Source organism: Microtus oregoni, unplaced genomic scaffold (assembly GCF_018167655.1).
Source record: "Microtus oregoni isolate MIOR12 unplaced genomic scaffold, Mior012 000062F_ref0000492, whole genome shotgun sequence".
In the NCBI taxonomy this organism is placed as follows: Eukaryota; Metazoa; Chordata; class Mammalia; order Rodentia; family Cricetidae; genus Microtus; species Microtus oregoni.
In genome coordinates, this window is record NW_024543872.1 from 2,815,494 (window position 1) to 2,836,155 (window position 20,662).

Genomic DNA, 20,662 nt, shown 5'->3' on the forward strand with positions numbered 1-20,662 from the left:
CCAAGTGTCTGTCAAACTGACCATCAGTCTGCACCGGAGCCACTGGCCACCCTGAAGCAATCTCCTTCCTCTACTTTTCACCATTGCCTGTGTCTTTATACACTGAGAAGAGGTAGCTAAATCTAGCTTGGTAGGGTTACAGGAGTCCAGGCTCTAACCTAAACAATTCCTGAAACATAGTACCAAAAGAAGGCCTAAGGAACTGGGCATAGGCGTTCCCACTCCTAATCCCATCTAGCTCCAGGGAGGCAAAGACAGGAGAATCAAGAGCCCCAAGCCAGCCTGGGCTACCTGGGCTACACAGTAAGATCCTCTCTCAAAAATGATAAAGGAAAAAAAATAAGAGGGATGGAGTGTGTGTGTGTGTGTGTGTGTGTGAGAGAGAGAGAGAGAGAGAGAGAGAGAGAGAGAGAGAGAGAGAAAGAGAGATATTTTGGAATACCTACAAAAAACTTATCTAGAAAATACTTATTTGCTCTTCAAGACCAAACAAATATTACCTCCTGTCTCAAACCACCTTTAACTTCTAGTAGTATGCTGTAATTTACACCATTTATTATAGGGGAAGCCCAGCCTGGTTATTACACCGCATCAATTTATTCCTTTACCTTTGTATTAAAGAATTTAAAGTTTTCTCTGTTGCACCAGAATGCCCAACAGAACAAAATTATCCTTCATTCAATACATACAATTCAAGTCACATGTCCTGAGTGCTTCTTCAGACTACTCCGAAGGCTGAGTGCTTCCTATACGCTACCCCTGGAGCACTCGCCTTCTATTTCAGGCCTTGGAAACTCGCAGTCTGATTACCAAGCAGGCATTCAGCAACTGGTTGCCAAGTAATCAAATCGCCAAGCGAGTGGAAACTCAATGGATGAATAGGCTCTATTGTGTGAGCTAGAAAAGGCACCGTTTTGCAGGGCGATTTCAGCTCCCCGATTTACAAACAGAACAGTCAGCACAGAAAAGCCAAGCTAGGAAGAAGTGAGGAGTTGGCATTCTGCAGGGCAACACAGCCGCGCAGTTTCTAGAAAGCTAGTGGGGACCAGAGGAGCCGGGCTGTGCGAAATCTTTAAAGGAACGGTGGGAGATGGCAGCCTAGTCTGGTTCTTTCTCAGTGTGTTTCCGAGCTCTGTTCTAGGCTAAGAAGTCGGAAGGTGGGGATGATGAGTCAAGGTGACTCCCAGGGCTCTGTGGCTAACAACCTGTGGGTGTGGTGTTGGGATGGTGCTTCCCCTTGTTGCGGAAAGCTTGCTGAGGAAGACGGGTGACATTAACGTGCTGATCCTCTCCTGGGATAGTCTACCCTACTGCAACTCTCCAGAGGCACCAGATGACTTTTAATAACTGGGAGTGCTTTCCCCGGGGCACCAGGGCCATCATCTGCCTGAACTTGCTGTCGGAAATTTGCTCCCAAAAAGGTCTCTGGGTTGCCTCAGACAATTCTGTTTCAGAATCTCCCATGTGGGACCTAATCTCACCACACAGACTCTGGTCTAGCTTCAGGAGCAGCTGTAAGACCTGAGGAGAGGTTTCACAGAGGACCGTGAGCACAAAGAAGCCATCAGTCTGGGCTATGTTCCCTGCCAAGTCCCTTTTCCATTCTGCACAGCTATTCCAATCCTTGCCTGCCTTGCCACTCCTTGTCAGCAGGTGAGAAACCTCACATTTAATTTCACAGAGCTAGCAGCCACCATTTGGCATTTTCCCGTCTTCCCCTCCCAAACCATGCCTGCCTCTACTTGTTCTCTGATGTCCTTACGTTTCAGGAAGGAAGGTGTATTCATTATCTACTGCTGGATAACCAATTAGTTCCCAACTGAACTGCTTAGAAGTCTAAGCATTTGTGGGTGTGGCTACAGAGATGGCACAGTGGTTTAGAGTGCTTACTGCTCTTCCGAAGGACTGGAGTTCGGTTCCTAGTACCTGCTTGTGTATGTCATACCCACCTGTAGCACCAGAGGATCCAGTGCTATCTTCCGGCTTCCATGGGTACACACACCATGCATACACAAAATATACAAAAATGGGTCCTAGTGTCTTTTAGAATTGTATTTATGACTCTCACACTGTGAAAACACCTCCACAGTCTGATGTCCTGCTGCTGAAGTGTTACTAAGGGCTTTATCTCAAGCCAGTATCTGGTGGATGATAACTGCATCAAAAACACTAGGCCAGGAATGGTGTGCGTGCCTGAATCCCAGCTACCCTCAGGGTACGAGGAATCTGAGTTCAGGTTCTCACGTTTGTGTGGCACTTTGCTAACTGAGCCACCTCCCCAGGCTCCACATAAACATCTTATCACTCCACTATTGGGGGTTTCACTTTGTAATTGCTTTGTTTCTTTGGTGACTGTGGCGGTTTGAATGAGAATGGCCTTTGTAGACTCTAATATTTGAACACCTGGCCTTCAGTAGATGGAACTGTTTGTGGAAGGATTAGGAGGTGTGGTCTTGTTGGAGGAGGTGTGTCACTGGGGTGGGGGTGAGCTTTGAGGTTGCAAAAGTCCATACCAGGGCCAGTCTTGCTGTCTCTCTGCCTTCAGATTACCGATAAGATGGAAGCTCTCATCTACTGCTCCAATGCCATGCCTACTTGCCTGCCGTCATGCTCTCTGCCATGATGATCACAGATCCACCCTCTGAAACTGTAAGCCAGCCCCCAATTAAACATTTCCTTTTATAAATTGCTTTGGTCCTGGTGTCTCTTCACAGCAATAGAACAGTGACTAAGCCAGTAGCAATCTATATATGATAGATGTCCTTCGTATGTCAGTGTCAATCATACTTTAGGTAAACTGTCTCTGAAACATTCCTTCCAAAGGTGATGGCAGCGTGAAAGATGGGGCAAAGTGGGGAGACTTCTTCAGGAGGGGATTGAGATGAGGAGCATACAGAACTGTGGTACAGATAAGCAAGGAAAGATGAAGGATGGAGCAGAGAGGAAGGCTGTGGAAGATGTATGACCCAGGGACCCACAAGATAAAAATGGGGGGTTAACCACAATTCTTTCCACACCATCTGAGGGTAGCTGGGAGGAAGTGCCAAAAGAAAAGACTAAGCAGAGCTGGTAGAACCTTCCACGGAGATTGTCTTCATTAAGGTTACTATCATTGTGACGAAACACCATGACCAAAGCAAGCTGGGGAAGAAAGGGTTCATTTGGCTTACACTTCTATACTGTAATCCCTGAAGGAAGTCAGGACAGGAACTCAAGTAGGGCAGGAATGAGGAGGCAGGAGCTGATGCAGAGGTCATGGAAAGGTGCTACCTACTGGATTGCTCTACATGGCTTCCTCAGTCTGCTTTTTATAGAACCCAGGGCCACAAGCCCAGGGATGGCATCATCTATAATGACCTGGGCTCTCCCCCATCAGTTACTAATTAAGAAAATGCCTTACAGCAGGATGTTATGGAGGCATTTTCTCAACTGAGGCTCACCCCTCTTGGATGAGTCTAGCTGTGTCAAGGTGACATAAGACTATCCAGCACAGGGACATCGTGGCCCGAGACTAAAAAGCTCCATGGAAAGGAACTGAGCTGTGATGAGACACAACAAGGACCAAACAACATCATTGATCAAATTTCAAGTGTCATGGGTTGACTTGAAAACAACCCCATTTCAGAAATCACAAAAACACAGTCTAACTTAGAATTGATGGAATACAGCAGAATGTGGTCCAAAAAGAAAGCAGTAAACATGGGAGTGAGGAAGTTATGGGGCCTTAAAGAAGGGCCTTAGTTCATCTGGGCAGGCAGGGATGTGGAGGACTCAGGACTGTGGTTGCCGCAGTAAGGTGAAAAAGGAGGTGGGATGTATAGCTTACCTTGGCAAGAGATGTAGGGAGTGGAAATCGTGATGGAGCTTGTGATGAGGATAAGAAGAAGAAACAGAGGAGCTGATGGCTGGAGAAGCTGATGGGGAGGCTAGAGGCGCACGGTGTCTGTGAGGCGGGGTAGGGTAAATTAGTGGAGAGGCGTGGCTACCCAGTAGGGCTGGGTTGATTAGGGTTTCTTGTTTTTGTTTTTGTGGGGTTTGTTCTGTTTCGTTTTGTGTTATGTTGCTTTGTTCGAGACAGTCTCACTATGTAGCCCAGGCTGAACCCAAACTCACTATGTGGCTCAGGCTGCTCTTGAACTGATGATCCTCCTGCTTCAGACTCCAAAATGTTGGGAAGACAGATGTGTGCTACCTTCCCAGCTAGGACTGAGTTGAAATGGAAACTTTTATTATTTATGTGACCTTGAACATCTGCAACTTCTCAGCCCTACTTGCCTCGCCCTACCAAATAGAGTTGCTACAGAGGTGAGATTACGGGCATGAAGTACATGGTAGGAGGACATGGTGAATGCATTACCTGCACGGAATACATGGTAGGAGGACACGGTGAATGCATTTCCTGCATGAAATACATCGTAGGAGGACACGGTGAATGCATTACCTGCACGGAATACATGGTAGGAGGACACGGTGAATGCATTTCCTGCATGAAATACATCGTAGGAGGACATGGTGAATGGTTTACTCTAGGTAAAATATGAGAGTATCATTGATGAGCCACGTCCAAGAGGGAAGGATGGATTCAGGCTAGCCCTCTGTGGTAGATCTAAAAGATGGCCACAAATCTTTGGTACACTTTTATTTCAGAGATAGACTCTACTTCCTGTCCTTCTAAGGGTAGGTGGCATTTAGTCACTCCCTTCAGTTAATAGAATTTGGAGGAAGTTTCCATATGCAACTTCAGAGTGAATTACAAAAAAAAGGTTACAGCTTATTCCATGAAATAATTTGAAAAAAAAATCTGAAAGTCCTGGGTAGAAACCATCTGTACCTCATGCCATCTGTATTCATAAACGTCAGTGGCTTTCTGTTTCCAGAGCAGAGTGCAGATAACGGCTTTTTACTAAACAAAATCGTTAGTGGGACTGGATGCCCTGGCTGTAGAAGCCTTAGAAACTTTGCAGTGGGCATCATGAACTCCTGAGTCACCGTGCTTTTATATGTAACCCTGTGCCGTGTTCCTGTAAGTATCCTCAATCGACACAATTCACCTGGCTGGACTTGGGTAGAATCATTTCTCTGGTCTCTTGACACCTGCCTGAGGTGAACAGTCTCCCCAGAAAAATAACAAAGAAAGGTCTTCAAAGATCGTCCTTTTTCTAAGTTCTCATTCACAGACTTGCAGGAATTAATTCCTATACCTTTGTATGTACATATTTAAACATACACCTGACATTAAATAAGGCAATAGCTTTCCCCCTAGGTTGAAAAATACTCCTTGTGCCAGATGTGGCAGCACACACCTGAAATCCAGCTGCCTAGGAGCCCAAGGCAGAAGGAGTGTAAATTCAAGGTCTGCCTGGGGCTGCAGAGTGAGTTCAAGGCCTACGCAAGTCAGCAAGAGACAAAATGGGACCAGCAAACTTTTTAAAGCCTGGCTGAAGTTTTCCAGAGTTCTGGAGAGACATTTATTGATTAATATTTTGAATGTAAGAAACCCAAGGAATGAAAGCTCTAAGCTAGGTAAACACACATGGATGTGTGGACCAGATACCTCACCTTAAAAATGCTGGAACAGTCTGGAAACTGAGACACAGCTGACAGGAGACCCCTACCAGACTGACAGCCTGTAACAGAAATGCGATACCATCTCAGGGGATGTCATTGCACACCAAGTGAGGAAGGAGAGCTCTTTCGTGAAGTTCCCCCCAACGGGGGCTAAGGCCCCAATAACCGTCCATGTTCAACAGATGTTACTAAGTTGTACATCTTAAGCTTACACATCCCACAAACGCTGCCTTCCTAAACCTCTTTTGGGCCCTGGCCCCACGTTGGATTTTGAACAACCGAAACAGAGCCAGGAGTCTGCAAGCCCGGCTGCTTGAGCAGACAGGCTATTTTACAGTAAAGATACTGCATATTGCCCGAGTTATTTTAAATGTTGTTCTTTTTAAAAAGTTGCTACCTAGGGTCAGCTTGTCCATCTGGCAGAATTACGTCTTTCCTGATAAGACTTAATGGCAGATCTGGACTTGATGATTGTGACCCTACGCTGCCTCCTTGAGATGCCTGATAGAACCATGTTCTTTGGGGATGGACCTAATAGTGGCTCAATCCTGGTGAACAGTTACATCCTAGCATGGTAAATTCGGCTTATCTCTAACAGGCATGATTAGCACACTACTTACCTTTGCTGTGTTTGGGCGGACAAAAATTCTTAGGTAAATTCTACTTTGTGTAAGTTAATGTTTCCTAAGCAAATATATTTACATATCCTTTGCTGTGTCAATTCTATTACTTAGAGTTTCTTCTACCTACATCAAGCTGTTACCTCACCAGGAGCCACGGAGGCCAGGAGGCAGTAGGACCACACAGCCCAGTGTTTAGAACCTTCCCTAGCTCTCGATGGCCCACAGCCTCCTGCTTCGACAACCAGGACTACTTTCTTTACCTCAAATGTCTCAGTTAGGATTTCTGTTGCTGTGACGAAACGCCATGACCACGGCAACTTAGGGAAGGAAAGGTTTAATTTGCTCACAATTCCAGGTCACACTCAATCACAGAGGGAGTTTGGTGCAGGAACTGAAGCAGGGCGGAAACCTGGAGGCAGGAGCTGATGCAGAGGTCATGGAGGAGAGCTGCTTATTGGCTTGCTTCTCATTTATTCAGTCTGCTTTCTTATAGAATACAGGAACACCAGCTCAGGGGTGGCACCAGCCACAGTGAGCTGGCCCTCTAACTTTAATCACTTAAAAGAAGATATCCCATAGGCCTGCCTGCAGCCTGATCTTATGAAGGCATTTTCTCAATTGAGGTTCCTTATTCTCAGGTGACTCTAACTGAGTCAAATTGACATAAAACTAGCCAGCACTTCATATTAAAGGAATTATGTGATCATTGTCTTGGTGTAGGTGACCTATGTCACTTGTCATATTCCTCAAGGTTCTTTCTGTGTATTGTGTAATAATATCCCCTCCCCTTTTATGACTGAGTCCTCTTGCCACGTATGCCCTGTTCTTCAGCTGTCAAGGTACCTTTGAGTTGCTGCCACCTGCTGGCTCTTGTGACTAGTGCTTCCATGACAGAAGGGACTGTGTTAGGCAAGACCTAATCAGCTAGTTGAGCAGGCTGCAAACTGCTCCCATCTACGCCCCTCCCCTGCTATGCTCAGGCGGTGACCTTCCAGTTCCTAGTTAGTTCTTTGATTTTTCTCCCTGATCTCAAATCAGCAAAGGACGTGGGGCTAGCCTCAGCTCAGCCCTCAGCGCAGGCCTGAGATAGCAGACAATACCCCCTCTCCTCCCACGAGTCCTACATGGCTTTGATTGTCAAAGTACTTGGGGCAGGGCAACGTCAGCTAAAACAAAACAGTAGGCAAATGATGTATGAAATTTGCAGCTGGCAGAGACCAAAGTTTCATGCAGATTGTTGTTGCTTGCTTGTTTTAGTTTATTTTGTTTTTGAAGACACGGCTCTTTCGACTCTTATTTGTCGGTAGGATTCCACAGCCTCCTGGAAACAAAATCCGAGCTCTGGCATCACGTGGATCTTACATTGTCTTCCTAGTGACAGAGCGTCTGTTGGTTACAGTCCTTGGGCTGGCTCTGTGTTTGAGGAGGGGAGATTTGGGTGAGTCTGATCAGTGTCACTCATGGGCTATGAGACTGGCTGTTTAGCCTCGCTACATCGCGCGTTTCTCATCTGTGCAGCCAGGGCCATTGTGGCACTCTCTGTGTGGGGTGTGACAACGACATGGGTGTACCATAGACCCCACCACACGGGTATGTAAGGCCAATGTTAGTTCTTAGGGAACGGCTGACTTATAAGCTCTGTTGTTCTCCAGGCTTCTCCTGTTCTCTGGCCAAGGATAAACCTTACAGTTTTAGTGTTCATTCTTTATAACCATAGGCAGAGAAAATGATTAACTGTGATTAATTCTAGTGACAGAATGAGATGTGATCTTTAAATTTCTTAATCTTCCAAACTTCCTCCAGCATGTGCTATTTTGTTTGATAATACTGGAGACCGAGCCTTAGGAGTGCTGGCCTGACAGTCACAAGACATTATTGAATAACCACAAAGAAGCAATGAGATATAATAATAATAATAGCTTCTTGATCTTAACTCTCAACAGTTGCCCTAAATATCAAAATGCTTTCGCCCTTGTTTGGGGAGCATCCAAGGCTGTGCCGTAGTCTACCTACTTGGGGATCTTTATATATAAAGATGTTCATATGTCTACATAGAAACATGAAATCTGTTAGTATACATGCAGCCGGTATTCATTTCCTAAAGAGACTCACGAAGGTAACTTCTCCAATTTCAGATCTGAGTATTTCCTCTAATTTCCTTTTCCTCACCTACCTCTAAGTAGGGATCTTGGTAACAAGTTAACTGAACCCTCTTTCTGCCGAACTCCCTCTGGCTGGTTTTGCGTTGGTTTCAGAAAGTCCTTCACCAGAGTGCCCAGAACCACAAGAGTGGAGGTGCATTCTTGAGTTGAGGTCAAGCCTCACAAAGCTGTGATAAAAGGACATTGAAATGCACCATAAAGTGTACCAATGTGAGTCCTCCGTGGGCCTCGAGCGAGCTTTCCCATGGTGAAACTAGCAAACATCTAACACTGCTCAGAAGCCTCCTGCTTTGCCCCAGGTCTTAGGAGTTTCTCGCCTGCGGCTCCTGAGCTCTGTGATCTGTGGTCCGTGACCGCCTGAGCTGTCTGTCTCTTCCCAAGGCTTCTGATGATGGCGCCAAGCGGTTGTACTGTGTGACTTCATTGGTGAAGCTGTCTAGGCCTTCTCCAGGGAGGACAGTCCACACATGACATACCTGGTGTTTCTTCCACAAAAACAAAACCTGGAGTAGATGGCATCATCCCTGAGCAGCTGATATGGTCTAGTTCCTTCCTTAGATTATTACTATTTATTATTTTACAGTGCCAGGGCCTCATGGGTGCAGGCAAGCACCCTACTATTGAGGGTTCCCAGGGGAACTCTTTATTTTCAGGGAATTCGAATCTGAATGAGAATCCAAAAATGACTGCAGCCAAGCCCCTGAGGTAGAAGAGTCCTTGAAGTGGTCTGATCCTCCTAGAACCTAACTAGATCTTCCCTTAACCCTGTAGTATACCCTAGATGCTTCATAGCTCAAGTTGCCTAGTCATCTAGACTCCTAACTAGGTCTTCGAAGTGTCTAGGCCATGCTAGGGTCCAGAGCCCATGGGCAGGGTCAAGGGTTGCTCTGGATGTATCTAGATGTGTGGAAGGTACAGAGAGCATGAAAAGCAGGCATCTTATATTGTTTTTTTCAGGGTGGGTTTCCATCCCTGAGACCCAGGGTTTTAGTGATACAGTGGCAGAGCCCAGGCTATGCCCCTTTCGCCTCTGTTTCCAAGCACATGAGCCCTAACAGGGGTATAGAAGTAGGCTTCTCTCAGCCACGTTGTGGTGAGATGGGGTTTCACCGGCTACTACCTGTGGCTCTTTATCTGGACTACTCAAACTTGGAGTCTACATCTGGCATACATACAGCTTGCTATCCCCAGGCACCTCGTAACTGCCCCCTTCCCTGTCATTTAGGCTACAGATGAACATATATATGAAAATCAAATAATGCAGGCAGTGCTATGGTTAGATGTCCAAGACTCATACTGAAATTGCCATTGCTGCTACTGGTATTATAATGCAAGAGTCCTGGCTCTGGGGGTCCCAATGTGTAACGGCGTAAACGAATGCAGACAGACTGTAAAAACATATACAGCTTTAATGGAGAAATAGACTTACAGAACCACCGTTCCCGCAGAGACCAGGAAAGCAGAAGCAGTGGCTGGGAGCATGCTTGCCAAATTTATAGGCAAACATTAGCCCGAGGCAAACACGCCCCCTAAGGGGCGGGACTTATCCCTACACCAATGGGCAAGCAGTAGGGAAACACAGAGAATGGAGATTTAATGAATGAGGGCACATAGGCAAGAACAGGAAAACGGGCTCAAGTCTACCATCAAGGGGTTAGGAAGAGAAGGAAGGCACTTGGGCATTGTCCTGGCTAGTTTTATGTCAACTTGAGACAAGCTAGAAGCATCCAAAAGGAAAGAACCTCAATTGAGAAAATGCTATGGGTAAGCAGTTTCTTAATTGATGATTGATGGGTGGAGGGCCCAGTGCATTGTGGGTGTTGCTACTCCTGAACTGGTGGTCCTGGGTTCTATAAGAAAGCAGGCTGAGCAAGCCATGAAGAACAAGCAAGTAAGTAACACTTTATTTATTATTTATTTATTTATTTATTTATTTATTTTTGAGACCAGGTTTCTCTGTAGCTTTGGAGTCTGTCCTGGAACTAGCTGTTGTAGACCAGGCTGGCTTCGAACTCACAAAGATCTGCCTGCCTCTGCCTCCCGAGTGCTGGGATTAAAGATGTGCACCACCCAGCTGTAAGCAACACCCTTCCACGAACTCTGCTTTAGGTCCTGCTTCCAGGTTCTTGCCCTGAGGTCCCGCCCTGACTTCCCTGGACAACTGACTGTAGCATGAAACGATAAACAAAATAAACCTTTTCGTCCCTAGGTTGCTATTGGCCATGGTGTTTTATCACCGCAATGAAAATCCCGGCTAGGACAGGCATGCATGGCTCGTATCTTTACCAGGCTAGGGTCTGGCTGGTCTATCTCAGCTTTGTTCTGCAAGGGGTTCTGATAAGTCATTACCCCGTAATCACTTGAGGAAAGCAGTCAGGGTCCTGTGATCTGACTGCTCTTGTTCCACGTGCAGCCTCGCCACCGTGGGCAAGCATCCTCATTTACAGGTGTGGTAACCTGTCCTGTGAGACAGGCTGTTGCTTGGAGGCACATCAGTCCCTTGTCAAAGTTGCCTGTCATCCCTGGAAGCCAAGGAAACCACTGCAGAAGGAAACTACCATGAAGGAAAACATTAAAGAGCAGCTGCTCACGTTTATAGTGTCCTCTGCTAACAAAACATTTCCCCTACAGTCTACATAATGCTGGAGTCACTTGATGATTTATATATAGTCATAAAATATTCATTCCAAGTCGGGTAGTGGTGGCGGACATGCCTTTGACCCCAGCACTTGGGAGGCAGAGCCAGGTGGATCTGAGTTTGAGGCCAACCTGGTCTACAGAGTGAGTTTCAGGACAGCGAAGGATACACAGAGAAACCCTGTCTTGAAACCAACAAAATCTTTCAAGAGAGACATACAAGGAGTTGACGCTGGCTCCAGGTCTTTAAGCTATGGTTTATTGTAGATAGTGATCAGTACACCTTTCAAACAAAAGAAAGCAACTGTCTTCCATCTATCCTAACTTGCTTTTTCCCCCCTTTCTTCCTTTCTCTTTTTCTTGGTTTCATTGTGCAACACTGGGTGACCCAAACTCAATACATAGATCAGACTGGCCTCAAACTTACAGAGATCCACCTGCCTCTGGGATTACAAGTATGCAATACCATGGCTAAATTCATTTGATTTTTAAGTAACATGTACCAGAAAGCAATTTTAACACAAAAAACTACCAATGATATACTAGTCCTTTAACTAATCACATTTAAAAGCCCAATCACCCAAGAAGTTTTGAAGTGGTTTTGTTATATTCATTTTACTGCTGGAAAAACTCAGAAAAGTCACACTATTACCAGCTAAAGCAACAAACAGCAACAGAAATAAGGGGTTCAACTCTATCTAAATATGCAACTTTTGAAAAAAATATCGTATGTGTATGAGTGTTTTGCTTGCATGTGTATGTCCTTACCATGTGAGTACAATGCCCATGGAGGCTGGAAGAAGACATAGGATCCCTTAGAACTGAAGTTACATGTTTGTAAGCCACCATGTAGGTGCTGGGAATTGAACCCAGGTCCTCTGGAAGAATGGCCTAGGGTTTGTAACCCCTGAGTCATCTCTCCAGCCCCCACTTTTCTGTTTTTGCTGGTTTTGTTTTTGGTGTTGGTGTTTGAACCCAGGGCCTTATATAAGCTATACTCATGTTCTTACATTTAGGTTATGCCTCCAAACCCTGTAGCCGATTTTATATTAAACTATCTCTGCTACTGTTTATGCAGCTTGAAGCCCCAAGGCATCTAAGCTAGTCCAAAATGCACATGAACTGTCTGCAAACTTGAGGTTTTAAAATAAAAACAACGGGGAAAAAATAACCAAGCCTTTTCTTAGACATCAACAGGCATATGTCCATCTTAAAATGGAATATTCGCTATGTTAGATAACCTATAACCAAATAATTTTCTTAAAAATAAATCAACTTGGGCTGAAGAGATGGCTCAGAGGTTAAGAGCATTGCCTGCTCTTCCAGAGGTCCTGAGTTCAATTCCCAGCAACCACATGGTGGCTCACAACCATCTGTACTGAGATTTGGCACCCTCCTCTGGTGTGCGGGCATACATCGAGGCAGAATGTTGTATACATAATAAATAAATAAATCTAAAAAAAAAAACCAAACAAGCCAATATTCCCCCCCCCAAAATCAACTTGGGGCTGGAGAGATGGCTCAGTGTTAAGAGCACTGATTGCTCTTCTAAAGGACCCAGGTTCAATTCTCAGCATCCAGATGGCAACTTACAGCTGTCTGTAATTCCAAGATCTGGACTACACGCAAGCAAAGGAATACTTGCAAGCAAAACACCAATGTACATAAAATAAAAAAATCAACTTTGGAACTTCATTTTTTCTTAAATTGTTATATGTGTTCTAGATACAGTCATCTGTGTTTAAAATCTTTCCACTGTGTCAGGCGGTGGTGGCACACGCCTATAATCCCAGCACTTGGGAAGTAGCCTGGTCTACAAAGCAAGTTTCAGGACAGCAAGGACTGTTACACAGAGAAACCCTATCTTGAAAAACAAACAAAAATCTTTGCACTTAACAAAGATATAATCAGGGATAAAGATATGTCTCAGTGGATGAGCATATGTTTGGCAAGCACTGAACACTGGGTGCAAGGCACATGGATTAATAATGTGATCAGGGCTATGCTATATGACCAACATTTAGGAGCACAAAATATTACAGAATTATAACCCCAAAATTCTGCAGGTTGAAGGAGAATTACTGTAGGTTCTAAGCTAGCCAAAGCTCTAGAGAATCCTATCTTCAAAAACATAATAGACTACAGAATTCTCTCTGTAGAATGAGAAAGTTGGTAAAAGATTTTCAGAACAAGTAAGGAATGAACAGGACATTGAGTTCCTAGTCCTGTTTTTCCAGGGACTAGCAAACATAAGGGATGGAGTGGAATGACAGGAATTTGAAAATACAATGTCTTACACTGAATCATTAGCTAACCTGGTTCTTTCTTCACTATATTTTTTATACCTGTCCCCTTTAATTCCTAACCACATATGCATTACTATAACTAAGTTAGATGAAACGATGTAACTTTAGATGATGATCCAGTGTAACTTAAAGCCACCAGCAAACTTACTGACCATTTACTGGATAGGAAACGTAGGGCAAGGCCTCTAGAAATCAACCGGAAGACAGTTCTGAACCAGATCTCTTAAGATTTGAGCATGATACATGAGGGTCAGACACAGACACAAAAAATTATCATGAAGCTAGGCATGGTGGCACATACTTATAACCTCAGCACTTTGGATGTGGAGTGGATCAGGAATTCAAGGTCATCATCAGTTTGAGGTCAGCCTGAGTTACGTGAGAGCCTGTCTCAAAAAAATGAAAAGGAAAGGAAGGAGAAAGAAAGTTAACATTTAGTTAGCATTTGTCCTAGCATGCTTATAATCCTAGTACCTAGATGCTGAGACATAAAGATCATGTGTTCAAGGCTAGTCTGAGCTACACAGGGAATGAGATCCTGACAGAGCTGGGGATGGCATCCAGGCCATAAATAGAATGCAAACATAATGAGAGAGAAGGGTTGGAGAAAGGTCTTAAACTGAAGCTTGATGAACTATTTGAAAACAAATGCTAATTTGTTTATCATTCAATTCAAAATTAAGATGGATACAATGATAGAGAGATATTGTTCAATTATCCATTGGACATATGCTAATATGCTAAGCAGAAACTAAGATCACTTAGTTTGAAATGAAAAAGGTTAAGCAACAGGATGTTCATTTGCCTTTAATCCAATCCCTTCTCCATGTAGTCACGTAGGACCTGACATAGGATATCAAAACTCTAGTTACTCTAGAGACAGACCTCAGTAAGTTCTTTAATGCAGCCAGAATGGTTTTTTTTTTAAATAATTCTTTTTTTTATTTTATTTATTATGTATACGGTGTTATGCCTGCATGTACACCTGCAGGCCAGAAGAGGGCACCAGATCTCATTACAGATGGTTGTGAGCCATCATGTGGTTGCTGGGACTTGAACTCAGGACCTCTGGAAGAGCAGTCAGTGCTCTTAACCTCTGAGCCATCTCTCCAGCCCCAGAATGGTTTTTCCACACAAAAATCTAAGCATGTTACCCTTAAGTTACTTCAGTGGCACCTCAGTTTTTTGTTTTTAAGATAGCCAAATTTGGGTTGGAGATACAGCTCAGTTGACAGAGTATTTGGTTAGCCTTCACTGACCGTAGGATTTGATCCCCAGAATTACATAATAAAGGCACAGTAATTCACACCAGTATTATCAGCACTTAGGAGGCAGAGGCAGGAGGATCAGAAGTTCAAGGTGTCAACCTCAGCTACATACTGAGCTTGAGCCAACTCCTTAGAAGGCCTCTAAGATCCCACATAGCCTGATCCCAATACCAAGCTCTTTCTCATCCTCCTGCCTCTACCTCCCCATTCCCCACTTTCATAGCCCTCTTTCTCTCTCTGAACACCTTCTTTAGAACATACCCACCTATTAATTCCATGTCTTTAAAAAACATTTTTTTTTTGAGATAGGATCTTACTATGTTACCCTAGGTGTCCTAAAGCTTACTATATAGAACATGCTGGCCTTGAACTCACATAGATCCAATTGTCCCTGCCACCTGGGTGCTAGGATTAAAGGTATATTCCATCATACTCAGGTTTGTTTGATAGTTTGTTGTTGTTGTTTTTGTTGTTAAAGTAACCCGCCAAGTTTAATTAGCGTTGCTTACATGTTCGTTTGCTAGAGCAAGGGCACCTTACCAGTGGCTATACTACTGAAGAAAAATGACTCCCCTCTCCCATCTATGCTAGAATGTTGATGGGGTTGATCTTATGCAGGTAAACACGGCTGTTGTGGGTTTCTTTGCACAATGTCATTTCCCTAAGTGTTTTATAGCACTTCTCTCTGTCCTTTGGCTCTTAACATTCTTTTCCTCTCTGAACTGCAAGTGTGTGTAATACACAGATGTCCCGTTTAGGGCTAAGCACCAGTCACTGACTCTCAGCACTCGGACCAGTTATGAATTTATTCATTAACCACTGCCCACCACAAAAGGCCTCTATTACCAAGGTTGAGAGCAGCACTAATCTAGGGGTATAATGTTAAATCTTTAGAAAGCAGCACGGCATCATGTCCCCTTAGCAAAATACGGAAGTAGGTTCCCCTCTAAAGCTAATGGCCTCCTCAGCTACAGGCATGAATGTACTATATATATAACCCAAGCCAGCCTGGAGCCCATGGCAGTTCTGCTTCAGCCTCAGAATTAATGAAATACATCAATTATGGCAGAAATATACTGTAGGAATGTGAACTAGGAATAGGGATTATTCGTAGGTACCAGTTATATTAATTCCGATGTTATTTTAACCTGGTTAAAAGGATTCTGTCTGAAACACTGTCTTGAAAAACAAGCAAGCAAGCAAAATTCTGTCGATGGTAGCTCACATCTGTTATTCCAGAGTTCAGGAGACTGGAGCAGGAGGGCTGCCATTAGTTCCAGAATACCCTGAGCTATAGTAAGGTCAGCCTAGGTTATAGAATGAGAGACTCTAGAGAGAAAGGCAGAAGGATCAGAGTTCAAGGCCACCCTGACTACTTGAGACCTTGTCTTTAAGTCCCAGAGGAATAGAAACCAACCAAACAAAGAGAATTATTATGTCTTGAGGGTGTACTCCATTAATAGTGAGTTTAAGATGTACCAGGCTCAAGGTCCTGGTGTCAATTCCTAGAAACAAAAGCAACAATGTTACATCTTTATTATAATTTTTAAGATTATATCATTCTCATGGGTTCTTCCTCAGTTCTTCCTATTTATTACAGTCCTGTTTTCCTTTTGTTTATGTTTTTGTGGCTTTTTGGAGATTGCCTCCCACCTCTTGAGGGAGGCTCTTTCCTTGTTTTTGCTGCTGCACCAAGCACTCTAGGCTAGCTGACCAACCAGCAAGCTCCCAGGTGAAACTCCTGTTTCTACCTCCCATATTGCTCTAGGAGTGTTGGTATTACAGGTGTCCACCACTTCTGCATCCAGCTTTTTCTACTCCCCACCCCACCTCCCAAGTCAGGGTTTCTCTGTATAACAGTCCTGGCTGTTCTGAAACTCACTTTGTAGACCGAGCTGGACTGAAACTCAAAAAGATCTGCCTGCCTCTGCCTCCCAAGAGCTGGGATTAAAGGTTTATGCCACCACTGCTTGGCTCATTATTACTTTAAAGTTCCAACAAACAATTAAAATATGTAGTAGGACCTTTAATCCCAGCACTTGGGGGGAAGAGGCAGTTGGTATTTTTTTTTTTGAGGTAGGGCCTCTTGTATCTTAATCCTCCTGCCTCTTCCTCAACAAACTCTGCGATTAAAAGCATGATCACTACTCCCAAACTGAGACTGTTTCAAAAATAAAGTCAAAAAATATTTTAAAATATATAAATTTTTGTCTTAAAATACAATTTACCTTAAAATGCATATTTTATTTCAGTAGCCAATGACCATCAATCAAACAAAGAAAAGGAAACTAATTTTATGAAGAAAGGCAGAGCTATGGAGTGGTTTACAGGAAGTGAAGAATGACGTGGCTCAAGTAAAGCAACCTGGAATTAACTACAGAATATCAAAATAAATGCAAGACAATGTCAAAATGGGACAGATACCCAGTTGTACAATATTCTTTAGCTTCTGTTATTCTTCAAACATATGTAAAAGTTATACAAGTCATAGTAATAACTAAAAGTACCAATTTATGACAGTGATTGATAATACGAAATTCTAATTTGACACTTCTCTGCCTTCAAGTTGGTAGCTCTCATCTCAGGTATCTCAGTCCAGCTGTGGTTTGACCTTTCTCAACATGACAAGAACAGCCAGTTTAAACGAGAAAACAATTAAGGTCATACCACTGTATTAGTTAAAGAAACATTTAGTATGTTCTGAAAACATTACTGACGTGTGCGGACAGTTTGCCAGTGTGCAGATCTAGCAATAGAGAGATATGGTCTGTATAGAAAATCAGAATGAGACTTTGTGTAACAGAACAAAATGCTTACTACACTGTATGTGTTTGTAATTTGTTCACACTGTCCTGTTCTTGTAAAGCTCTTTTCTTCTTCTTTTTGTATTTGTATTGGATCTATACTGCTAGTCAGTATACAGAAACATTTGTCAGCGATCGCATAGTAGTAACCTTACAGATAAGCTTATGACCAAAAGGATAAGCCTGTTTCATAGATAAATATATCTGAAACCCTTTTCACGGCCTAGATAATGTGCATATACAAGGACCTAAGCTTGCTTCCTGGAAGAACTCCAGCAGCACTTTAGGACTTCTGCAATTAATTTAACAGAATAGAAAAACACTACACTTCAGTTTCTGTACCAAAATTATAATAATAATGATAATGATAATCCATTAAGAGTATCTAGTAGTTATGTGAGCGTGTTATTGTGTGAATGTTTTGGCCAATATACTCAAGAATCTGCAATACTTACTATTGAATATGCAAGGATAAAATAAAACTGGAGCTCACCATGGTTCTCCTCTTGAAACACTTCATTTCCAGCTCCAATTTTCTTTTGAGAATGTAATTGTAAATTTGTGTTGATTCTTGGTCTGACTTTTAGAGGCAGAATTCTACTTCTCTGCTTTGTAAGGCAAACCAGCCAGTCTCTGACTGACCTTGCTTACCTGTTCACACAAGAGAGCAAGTTCAAAAGTGTGAATCCCATCCAACAGTTATTCAACATTTTGCATGTGCCTATTTAACATTTTATATGTGCCAATCTGGGTGGTAGTGATGCATGCCTTTAATCCCAGCACTCGGGAGACAGAGGCAGGCAGATCTCTCGGCCTGAGACCAGCCTGGCCTACAGAATGAATTCCAGGATAGCCAGGGCTACACAGAGAAACCCTGTCTCAAAACCACCCCCACTCCAAAAAAGAAATGATTAACGTTTAATTTAGAATTATAATACTAGAGATTTTGAAACCTTGCTATGTAGACCAGGCTGGCCCAAACTCACAGTGATTTTCCTGCCCCTGCCTGCTAGGTGCCTTGGCTAGCGGAACTCCATCTACTAGATAGATAAGACCTTTGTAGTCTTGAAATCAGCATATCTCCATTGTGGGGAAGAGTCTAGATCTATATTATGTTAATTATCTATATTTTATGGTTGCTATCATAGCCATTCTGCAGTCACTCCAAACCAAGATTGAAAATGATTTATTGACCAAATTACCAGATATATGTAGGTTTTGTCTGATTATTTCTTGGGTTCTTATCTAATTTCCTTATCCACAGGCACTTTAAATACTCTTTGTATAGCCTGTGATGGTGGCACACTTTTAATCTCAGTACTTGAAACAGAGGTAAACAGATCTCTGAGAGTTTAAGGCCTGCCTGGTCTGTATAGTGAGTTCAGTCGACCAGAAGTACATAAGGAGATTCTGTCTCAAAACAAAGAAAAAGTTTTAGCTTGGTGATGGTGTCACACACCTTTAATCCCAGCACTGTGGAAAGCAGAGACAGGTGGGTTCTGGGTTCTGAGTTCAAGGCCAACCTGGTCTACAGAGCAAATTCCAGGACAGTCAGCAGTCAGGCCATCCCCCCCCCAAAAAAAAAAACCCTTGTCTCAAAACTCCAAATAAAGAGTTTTTAATAATGTAAATCCAGGTTTGCAAGATAGGACTTATTTGGCATTTATTACTATCTGAAGAGGAAAAGGAGAAAGAGGAAAAGGAGATGGAGAAGTGGGTGAAGAGAAACTATGAATAATAATAATTTATAATATATAATACACTGTTTTTTCTTTGTAGGAGCAAACAGTATCTCACTAGTGTGTGGCTGGCTAGCCTTGATCTCACAGAGGTCCATCCACCTGCCTCTGCCTCTGCCTCTGCCTCATGAATACTGGGATTAAAGATGTGCACCAGCATGCCATGCCATATTATGATAACTCTAATAATTATAATAATAATAATACACAGTTTCTAGAAGGATAGCCTGAAAAATACACCACAGTTAATTTGTATACAGGGCCAGTTAACCAAAACATTGGCTACCATATATGAAAGTAGATACATGTGGGAAGGCTTCCCAAGTAGTCACCTTCAAAGGACAACTTGGATAACAGAAATCACCAAGTGTATCTGTGTCAGGTGTTAGTTCTTACCAGACATTTCATATAACATCTTTTTATTTTCCTAACAATTTTGAGATATCTTTGCTATAGTCTCATTTTATAAATAAACATGTTTTAGAGTAATGCTATCTAATTCTCATATGTAAGATTACTAAGTACAAAAATAGGGCAAAAATCCAGTTTTGTCTGCCTCTAAAAGAGACATATGGAATGAGAACAGCTTAGTTAATCAGAAAGGTTCACTTGTTCATAGTGCATTGTAATGGAATGGAAATGTAATGATATTGTACTTAATAATAATACTCATATTTACAGGGATGGGGACTGTAACGAGTCTTTCTTTGTCCCACCAGCCATTTCCCAAATAACAGCAGGGAGACTTACTATTAATTAAGAATGCTTGGCCTTTTGCTTAGGCTTGTCTCAACTAGCTCTTGTAATTTAAATTAATCCATTTATACTAATCTGCATTCTGCCACATGGCATTACCTCTTTTCCATCTTGCACCTCCTGAAGTCTGACTGGCATCTCCACCTTTCTTCTTCCCAGAGTCCCCTCTCCCTGGAAATTTCTAACCTCTTCTGCATAGATAGCTACTGGCCATTCAGCTCTTTATTAAACCCAATCAGAAGGCGCTTTGGTAAAGATGCATCTTCATAGTTTAAACAAATATTCTGCAACAGGGGACTAGTTCAGTATGACTTGCATTCTGAAGGAGGCACATAAATGAGAAAATGTCTCAAGAATGTTAAATGAAAGGTGAATATGATCCATTTTGGGTAGAAAAAATAACAGTTAAAGAATAACTTTGTTCACGTATACAAAGTAATACCATGGTAGAAGAAATAGACAAATGACAGAAAACAAAAGATGTGAACTTAAATCAACGTTCAACTTTGTGTAGGAAGCAGACGTCTTGAGGATGGTTAGATAGCACCGCAACAGAATGAATGCAGTAACTATTGACATTCTTGCTATGCGCCAGACTCTGCTGTATCTATTATTTAATCCTTAACACAGCCACAGAAGTTCTGCCTTTTTGTGTACAGGGTCAGCTTGCTGAGGAGGTATGGAAAGGTTAAGGGCCCTTCATTAAGCAGATAAAAGATGGAGCCAAGGCCCAGAGTCTGAGCCTGACTCACCACCTTGCCAAGATAGTTTTCACCTGCTGCCCAAGAGAGAGAATGTG

At 43.0% G+C, this 20,662-nt stretch overlaps 1 protein-coding gene across 1 annotated transcript in view; it reads left to right on the plus strand.

The window, feature by feature from the left end:
• The window catches only part of LOC121439604 (late secretory pathway protein AVL9 homolog), a 67,279-nt gene that overhangs the window by 8,323 nt on the left and 38,294 nt on the right, over window positions 1–20,662 (plus strand). The window lies entirely within an intron of this gene.